We start from the raw sequence: 8,390 nt of genomic DNA, 5'->3' as shown, positions 1-8,390 counted from the left end.
AATGATATGTGTTAAGTCAATAGGTATAACAAATTATTTCAATGTTTAATGAATGTTAAATTATTAAAAATATATTTTACATGATTTTTGTACAAAGTCTTTGATATTTAATATGCATTTTACTCTTATAACAGATCTGAATTGAGTTTAGCCACATTTTAAGTGCTTAAGAGGCACATGTGGCCATAGGCTATCATATCAGGAAGCACCACTCTAGTAAGGTAGAATTCTGTTTTTTCCTAAGAGTCCCTGTCTTAGGTCTCTATCTCTGTTAACATAGTTGACTTAGAAATATTAGAAGAGAAACTTAGGTCTGCATAGATCCAATTTTCCATTAAAATATCTGCACAAAACACCGTTTAATAGTCTTAGTCTAGAGTTCTAGTTGTGACTGTGACTAATTGAGCAGTAAGTTCAAGTGGTCATGCAACTTTTTATGTTCTGTTCTTTTTAGCCACCTTATTATGTTTCAAGGCATTATTGGACAGATTAAATAGAATAGCAGATGTGAAATCAAATTCTAAATGTATATCTTATATTCTTCAACATGCATTATTAATCTGTTTTCAAGTTCTTAGAAGATGAATGTTTGATGTACAAAAACATCACTCTCCCATGCAAATGCTCTTTGGATAAAGTCTGCATCAGTGTATGGGTAGTAAAGTGAGAAAGCACTGACATAATATATATACCACATTTCAGGGATAAAGGACATTTTGTGGTTTTGTTTTCTTTTTGCAACTGAGCTCAATATTCAGTATGCATTTCTATTTGATCTTCTTGCCTCTATCTATCTATATGTATGTATATATAATACATGTTCTCAAGAAATACCCACAATTTGAAACAACTGACTCTTGGTTTATAATTTCTTTGAGGAGATTCCTAAATGAATATTTGAAATGAGCTACTTTTTGGCTGTATGAGGGAAAAAGAAATGGGGAGCTTCATATACATTGTTTGCACACAATTAAAACAAATTATTCTTTTCTTAGGCTTCATGACTTTCAACCCATCACTCTTCTCTCCCCTGAATTCCATTATTATGTGTTTTTATATTAGAAAAAGAAAGAGTTAGTGATTCCAGTAGTTTAATATCACTTTCTGCCTTTTTCATTTTGGTAGAGGGCAAAAGCATTTGTAGGACTTGTCTATTGAGTTATCCTACATAAGATATTAGAGGCTCACACAAGTCATATTTGCAAGTAACATGTATGTAGTTTTAGGGCAGCATTCATTGTTTCAACCCCCTCAACCTTCCACTCTCAGTCCTCCCCACATGCATACAGCCCTTGGCATCTATTGAGTTTAATGAATGTTCCTAAATGTTATGGGAAAGAGAGCAGAGTCAGGAAAAAATAGGTGCCATAAAAAATGTGCAAGCGAAGAGTGTTGTCACGGGTACTGCTGGAGTGCAGATCACAGCGCGATGGCCTCAGTGTAAGTCCTTCTCGCGCCCAGTAAAAAAAAATGAAACAACATTGTAATAAATTAGCTGGAACTGCACTTCCCTAGGGTTCAGTGACAGCATGATAAATAACCCTACGCACATACGATCTGGCTCTCCCTCTGCCAAGGCTTTCTACCACAATATTTTCAGGCCTTAAGTCATGGTCATCAACACTTGATTAATACAAGGAGAAAATGTTAAGATAACACTAGGATGTATTTCCTTGAACAATACAAGATATTAACAGTATAATATTATATCTGGCTTAAGTTTTTATTGATGATTATAAGGATAATTATTTTTATATATAATTAGTAGTTGAAAGGTTCCACTCCTTTTCATAAAGCAAATACTTTGAATAATCCCATAGGCACCTCTTAGGTTTATCTCTGACTTTTGAGGTAGATTTCCTGATCCTTATTTTGCAGTGTTGTGAAGAAGGTGCTTAAACCTTGCAGCATGATTTGTGTGCAAAATTTATTCCTAGGCTCATTTTCCATTATATATATATATGGAATATATATATGTGTATAAATACATAAATTATGTATATAATACAATTGTGTTTTATAAATATGTATATCACATTCACTTAACCTGAATCTATCAAACAAATTCAGTTATATTTATATAACTTTCACAGTAAAGGAATAACTTAACATATAACTTTACTAGCTAAACTACTGTTGTCAGAAATAAATCTGTATTTACTCTTTCTAGTCCAGTCATCTTTTTTCTCTGATAAATAAAAGGTAAGCCATAAACATTTCTTTGCCATTAATTATTGCACTAGAGAAAATGAATGCTCAAGTAAATAACAATCAAACCAATGTTTACTGAATGCAAAGCTGGATAAAGGAAGAATACAAATTTTGTTTTTTTGAGAGATGGCTTGAATAATTAACTCCAAGATACTGAATACAGAATTACAAATTTAATTACTATATGTATGTATAATTTTTGTCATATTTTGTCTCCTCTTTTAGGCCATAAAGAATATAATGAAATCAGTCTCATGGTTGTTTATGCACAACTGTGCTGTGTGTTTCTGTTTAAAGAGAGTAACAAAGGCATCTATTATGTTTTCAATACCCAATATATAGAATATATAGCAGGTACTGTTTTAAGATTTATGTTTTTCTTTTTAAATCTTATTTAATTTTCAAAATGATTATGTGGGTAGATACTATTACATCCTCTTTTTTAAAATGAGGAAATAGAAGTGAGTAATAGATTACCTCAAGCCATTCAGTTAGCTGGAGAAAATACTAAGACCAGAATTCAAAACCTGTAAGTCCATCTCAGGAGCTTCAGCTCCAACCCAGTGTGTTATCCTTCAAAAAAGGAAGCAAAGGAAGAGAAAACAGCATAATTGCATCAAATGGCTTTTCTCCCCAAATACATTTTCTTTATTTCTCAAAGCTACGTATAACTGGATTTCATGGAACTCATATATCATCCTTAAGGAGAAATCCCTATGATTAAATTCACCACATTTCCATCACTCCTTTACAATGTCCATTCCACTGTATTTAAATGAAAATATCAAAATAAAGTTTTTATGATCTGAATGATCATAAAAATTGCTGCAGTACACCCAAGCTTTATTAACAAGGAAACACACTGCATACTGAAAGCTTATTCAGTATAAGAAATGATAAGTACAAGGAAGTTTCTTTTGTCTCATCCAAAGCAAGGTCTGTATTTATTCATCAAGAAAAAAAAAAAATACTTCACTGGATAGGAACTGCATCTTATTCATCTTTATAGCTCCAGGACCCAGTTCTAAGTATGACTTTTAACAGGCAGTCATTAGATATTTGTTACATACCTAATTGGCTCCAACATATTTGTAAAAATATTTTATTTCATACTTTGGATAATAAGCTGTATCACATGGAATAAGTAGTCTTTGAAAGACTTTGGACTGCAAATAAAGAAAAAAAAATTCTTGCTCCATCTCAAATAGGAATTTATTAGAAAGAACACATAGAACTCAAGCTCAAAATATTCTGGGCCTTACCAGGCACCAGAGAGGCCAGAGGAGCCAGGCAGGTTACAGTATATGGGGTTGCAAAAGAGTCAGACATGACTTAGCAACTAAACAACAATATTCTTCATATGGCATTCTTATTTCATTTATTAATAGGAATATTTTTACTTTATTATTTTTAACAGTAGCTTTTTAGGAAAAATTAAAAAAAAATAGTAGGAAGAAAGGGACTTGGTTCATAGATGAGAATATTTAGGAGCAAATAGTTGACATATTGGCTTCCCTGATAGCTCATTTGGTAAAGAAGCTGCCTACAATGCAGGAGACTCCCATCCAATTCCTGGGTTGGGAAGATCCGCTGGAGAAGGGATAGGCTACCCACTCCAGTATTCTTGGGCTTCCCTTGTGGCTCCGTTGGTAAAGAATTCACCTGCAATGTGGGAGGCCTGAGTTCAATCCCTGTGTTGGGAAGATCCCCTGGAGCAAGGAAAGGTGCTACCCACTCCAGTACCCTAGCCTGGAGAATTCCACGGGGATGAACTCTACAGTCCATGGGGTCGCAAAGATTCAGACGTGACTGAGTGACTTTCACTTTCACTTTTCACTTTTCAGTTGACATATCTCTAACTATTTTATAAAAAAAAGGAAAAAAGAAAACTACATAGTGAAATACCATTCATTTGTTATAATAAAAGTAACCAAAAAATCACGGAAGCACTATACTCTCCATCAGGATCATGATTTGGCATCTGGATGGTGACTTGCTTAATTTGAATTCCATGGAATATCAATTACAAAGAACACATTTACAAAATGGCTTCAAAATGGAGCATACTCAGATTTGTATCAGCCAATGCCACTAAATACATGTGACACTCAGATACAGGAAGTGTAAATATCTCAGCCTAAGAGACTGAACTGACAGAACTACAACTTTCTATTTTAAACAAATTTAAATGCAGGCAGCCCCCACTTTGCACATGAGTGCAGAACTGTATAAATGGCTACAATGCTGGAAACATGTGGTATACAATGGGGAAAAATACAGTTGTCCTGTTCGCTCTAAAAACTGTCAAAACACTAAAAACTCAATGTCCGTTATAAATATTTAGAGGCATAAAAGACAGTAAAAACTCATATTTACTTAGTACATCATAATTTCACTGCAAACACTGAAAATTAGCGCTTTGGTTCTTTGTAAAAAGTTTAACAAGATTACAGTAAAGAATAAGGAGGGAGCAATTTTTTCTATGCTTTAGCAAATTATCATACTCATTTCTATGTTTTCATCAACTTTCAACATTATATCTTTTGCTTGTACAGTGACACGAAATAGCTCTGAGTTCCTTTTATGTGAAGTTTTATGTTGGTGTCATTTGCTCTAGGGCATTTTTATCCTTTTCATCATAGTCACTTTTCTTATTTTATCAGTGAGTTTGCCTTCATGGAGTTTTTCTGGTTGCATATCTAGAGTCTAGGCAGCTTATCCACAGTCTAGAGTCTTAAGGCAGCAAGGTCAACCTCCCTTGCATCTTCTATGTCTTCAAGTACTTCATGTGTGTTCAATTAAATTTTCACTCCCAACGCTATCATGTTTTGTTTCTTTACCAAATTTTCACTTTTGCTGACAAATTTCCAACTTCAAGGATCGATTTCTGTGTGCAATGTATCTTCGTTTTAGCACTGAGTGATAAGAAAGAAACACAACTACAGGCTTTGCTGTCTGTGTTTGAACCGAACAGCTGTGCAGGGACCAATTGTCAACCGACTTTGAGAGAAGTAATGTAATCAGTCATTACTAATGATGCTCATCTCTTGTTTATGTGAATGATCTGTGGGCTGAAGAGCTATCAGCAAAGCTGGTACTTCATGCAATTGCTTACAGTTAATATACAGTGGCAGTTGATATTTGAATATGTCATTCGAGTACTGGTGTTATTTTACTAAACCTAAATGGCTGAAATCCATGCATATCACAACCAGGCAAAACAAAGAGTATTTGTCTTGGGGTGTGAGGACACAAAGAAGCTGAACAATGAAAACTGTCAGTTTTAAAAAGATGTTAGGAAGAGAAGATATGATTTAACAAAAAAAAAAAGAAATTTCAAAAAGTAAACTTATTATTGAACTCACATAGACAATTTCATTTAATATGAGATTAAGAAGTACTAGAAAATAGGAGGTAATGTAAAAGAAACATTTCTTTCTTGATAAAAGTAAAAAAAAGGAGATCCTGAAAGAGATCAATACAGCAGGATGCAAAGAAAGGGATTGGGGGAAAATCCAGCCAACAGATGCACAAAGAACATAAAGATAGTCTTATAAAGACAAACATGCTAGAATTTTTTTTCATAAAGCCCTAGAATTAAGATAAATGTGAGTGCAATGTATGTATATTTGGAAAACCAACTGTGCCTTCTGCTTTAGTTGCCTTTTTTGCACCAATAATTTCTTAAACAACATTCTATTTCTATAGCATAGCTCTGTCACTGTAGTGTAGCCGAGCTTTTCTTTGACAAATCAAGTAGTAAATAATTCAGTGGTGCTCTGAGGGAAAAAATATCCCCAGCACACTGCTGCTGAAAGTTGTCCCTCCTCATAAGCAGAAGAGCTTAAGACACATATGGAGAAGCACGTCCTCTCCCTGTTCAAGCACCTTCAGAATGAACCAGGACAGGGTGTTACAGTAGGGAGGAGCTGGGCCTACCAGGCAGCAGTCTGCTCATCTTATTAAAATATTTGGCAGCTGTTGTTCTTTAACTGAGGTTAATGGTATATCATTGGCTTAATCGGCCAAAGTAAAAAGTAACGGTTTTAAGAACCAATAGTAATTCATAGGGCTTATTTGATATATTTCCAACTCTTTTATTTCAGATGTGTGCTGATAAGTTGCTTCAGTCCTGTCTGACTCCTTGCGACCCTGTGTACTGTAGCCCACCAGGCTCTTCTGTCCATGGGATTCTCCAGGCAAGAATACTGGAGAGGGTTGTCATGCACTCCTCTGGGGCATCTTCTTGACCCAGGGATCTAATCTACATCTCTGGCATCTCCTGCATTGGTAGGCAGATTCTTTTCTACTACCTCCATCTGGAAATAGTTTTCTTATATATATATATATATTATTTTTTTTTCTAATTCAAGTATGGTTGATTTATGTTGTGTTAGTTTCAGGTGTACAGCACATTATTCAGTTTAACATACACACACACACACATATATATATATAGACACCCACACACACACACATATATATATATAGACACACACATATACACACATTTTTTTCAGATTCTTTTCCCTTACAGGTTATCAGTAAATATTGAGTGTAGTTCCTTGTGCTATGTAGTAGGTCTTTGTTGGTTATCTATTTTATTTATAGCAGTGTGTACATGTTAATCCCAAACTCCTTTTTTTTTTTTTTTTTTTTTGCCATGTTGAGTGACATGCAGGATCTTAGTTTCCAGACCAGGGACTAAACTCCTATTGTCTGTAGTAGAAATGCAGAGTCCTGACCACTGCACCACCAGAGAAGTCCCCCAAACTCCTAGTTTATCTCTCCCTTCTCTTTCCCCTTTGGTAACCACAAGTTTGCTTTCTACGTCTGTGAGTCTATCTCTGTTTTACATATAAGTTCATTTGTATCATTATTATATGTTCTTAAAAGAGAAGGAAGACTACAGGATGGCAGGGAGACAACATGTGCTTGAATCAAAGAATAAGGTTGAGACAGAATGGTTGTGATGGCTCCTTCTAAGGATGAAATACATTAGCTACAGGAATAGATAGTAAAAACACAGATATCTTACAAAGCACGGATTAAGATATGAAAAAAGTAAAAGCCTCTTTTAAAAAAATATATATATATAATCTTTTCTCAAAACCTGAAGAGTGGAGTCAATAAAATCTGATTTTATTTTAAAGGAAATATCAATGTGTGCTAGAAAAATGCATCTATCTTCCTCTTCCATACCAGGTACAAAACAAGTGGAAGGAATAATATAAACAATAATAAGATATATATGTTGCATATCTCTAGGGACCCTGGCATGCTTGCCAAAATTCATACCATTAATTTCTCCTCTATCCCTATGAGATAGAAAGCATGCAGATATTATTAGACAGTAACACAGCTAAGATGCATATGTAGAAGCTGGAAAGGTGGTGAGTCTTGAGAGGAGCCTGGATTGGCTGGTTTTCTGCCTTTAGGGGGAGGAGAATGGCTGTAGGGGAGCTGCTCTTTCTGGAACCCAGGAGCCCCTTCCACTGCACTGGGACTTCTTTTGCCTCAAGCTCTTCAATAACTAAATTTGTCTGACTAACTCCCTAATGAATACAAAGTCTTCAAGTAAATAAACTTTCTGGTTCATTTCTGCTCACTTTCTTCCACTTCCTAATATCAGTTTGCCCTGCAGTTTTGAATCCCTTTATTTGTAACCAATTTCCAAGCTTTGTTGTTCTTCACCTGCTAAGTAGTATCCAACTCTTTGTGACCCCCATGGACTGCAGCACTGCAGCATGCCAGGCTTCCCTGTCCTCCACTACCTCCCAGAGTTTGCTCAAATTCACGCCCATTGAGTTAGTGATGCTATCTATCCATCTCATCCTCTGCCACCCTCTTTTACTTTTGCCTTCAATCTTTCCCAGCATCAGGGTCATTTCCAATGAATCGGCTCCTTGTATCAGGTGGCCAAAGTATTGGAGCTTCAGCTTCAGCATCAGTCCTTCCAATGAACATTCAGGGTTGATTTCCTTTAGGATTGACTGGTTTGATCTCCTTGCTCTCCAAGGGACTACCAAGAGTCTTCTCCAGTACCACAGTTTGAAAGCATCAATTCTGTAGTTCTCAGCCTTCTTTATGGCCCAACTCTCACATCTGTACATTAAACTGTTACTAAATTGCACATCTCAAACTCTGTCTCCACAGGCTCAGAAGGAAATCCAGACCCT

This window comes from Ovis aries, chromosome 20 (genome assembly GCF_016772045.2).
Source record: "Ovis aries strain OAR_USU_Benz2616 breed Rambouillet chromosome 20, ARS-UI_Ramb_v3.0, whole genome shotgun sequence".
NCBI classification, from domain to species: Eukaryota; Metazoa; Chordata; class Mammalia; order Artiodactyla; family Bovidae; genus Ovis; species Ovis aries.
The sequence above is the reverse complement of the archived record's forward strand: the minus strand, read 5'-3'. Positions refer to the sequence as shown.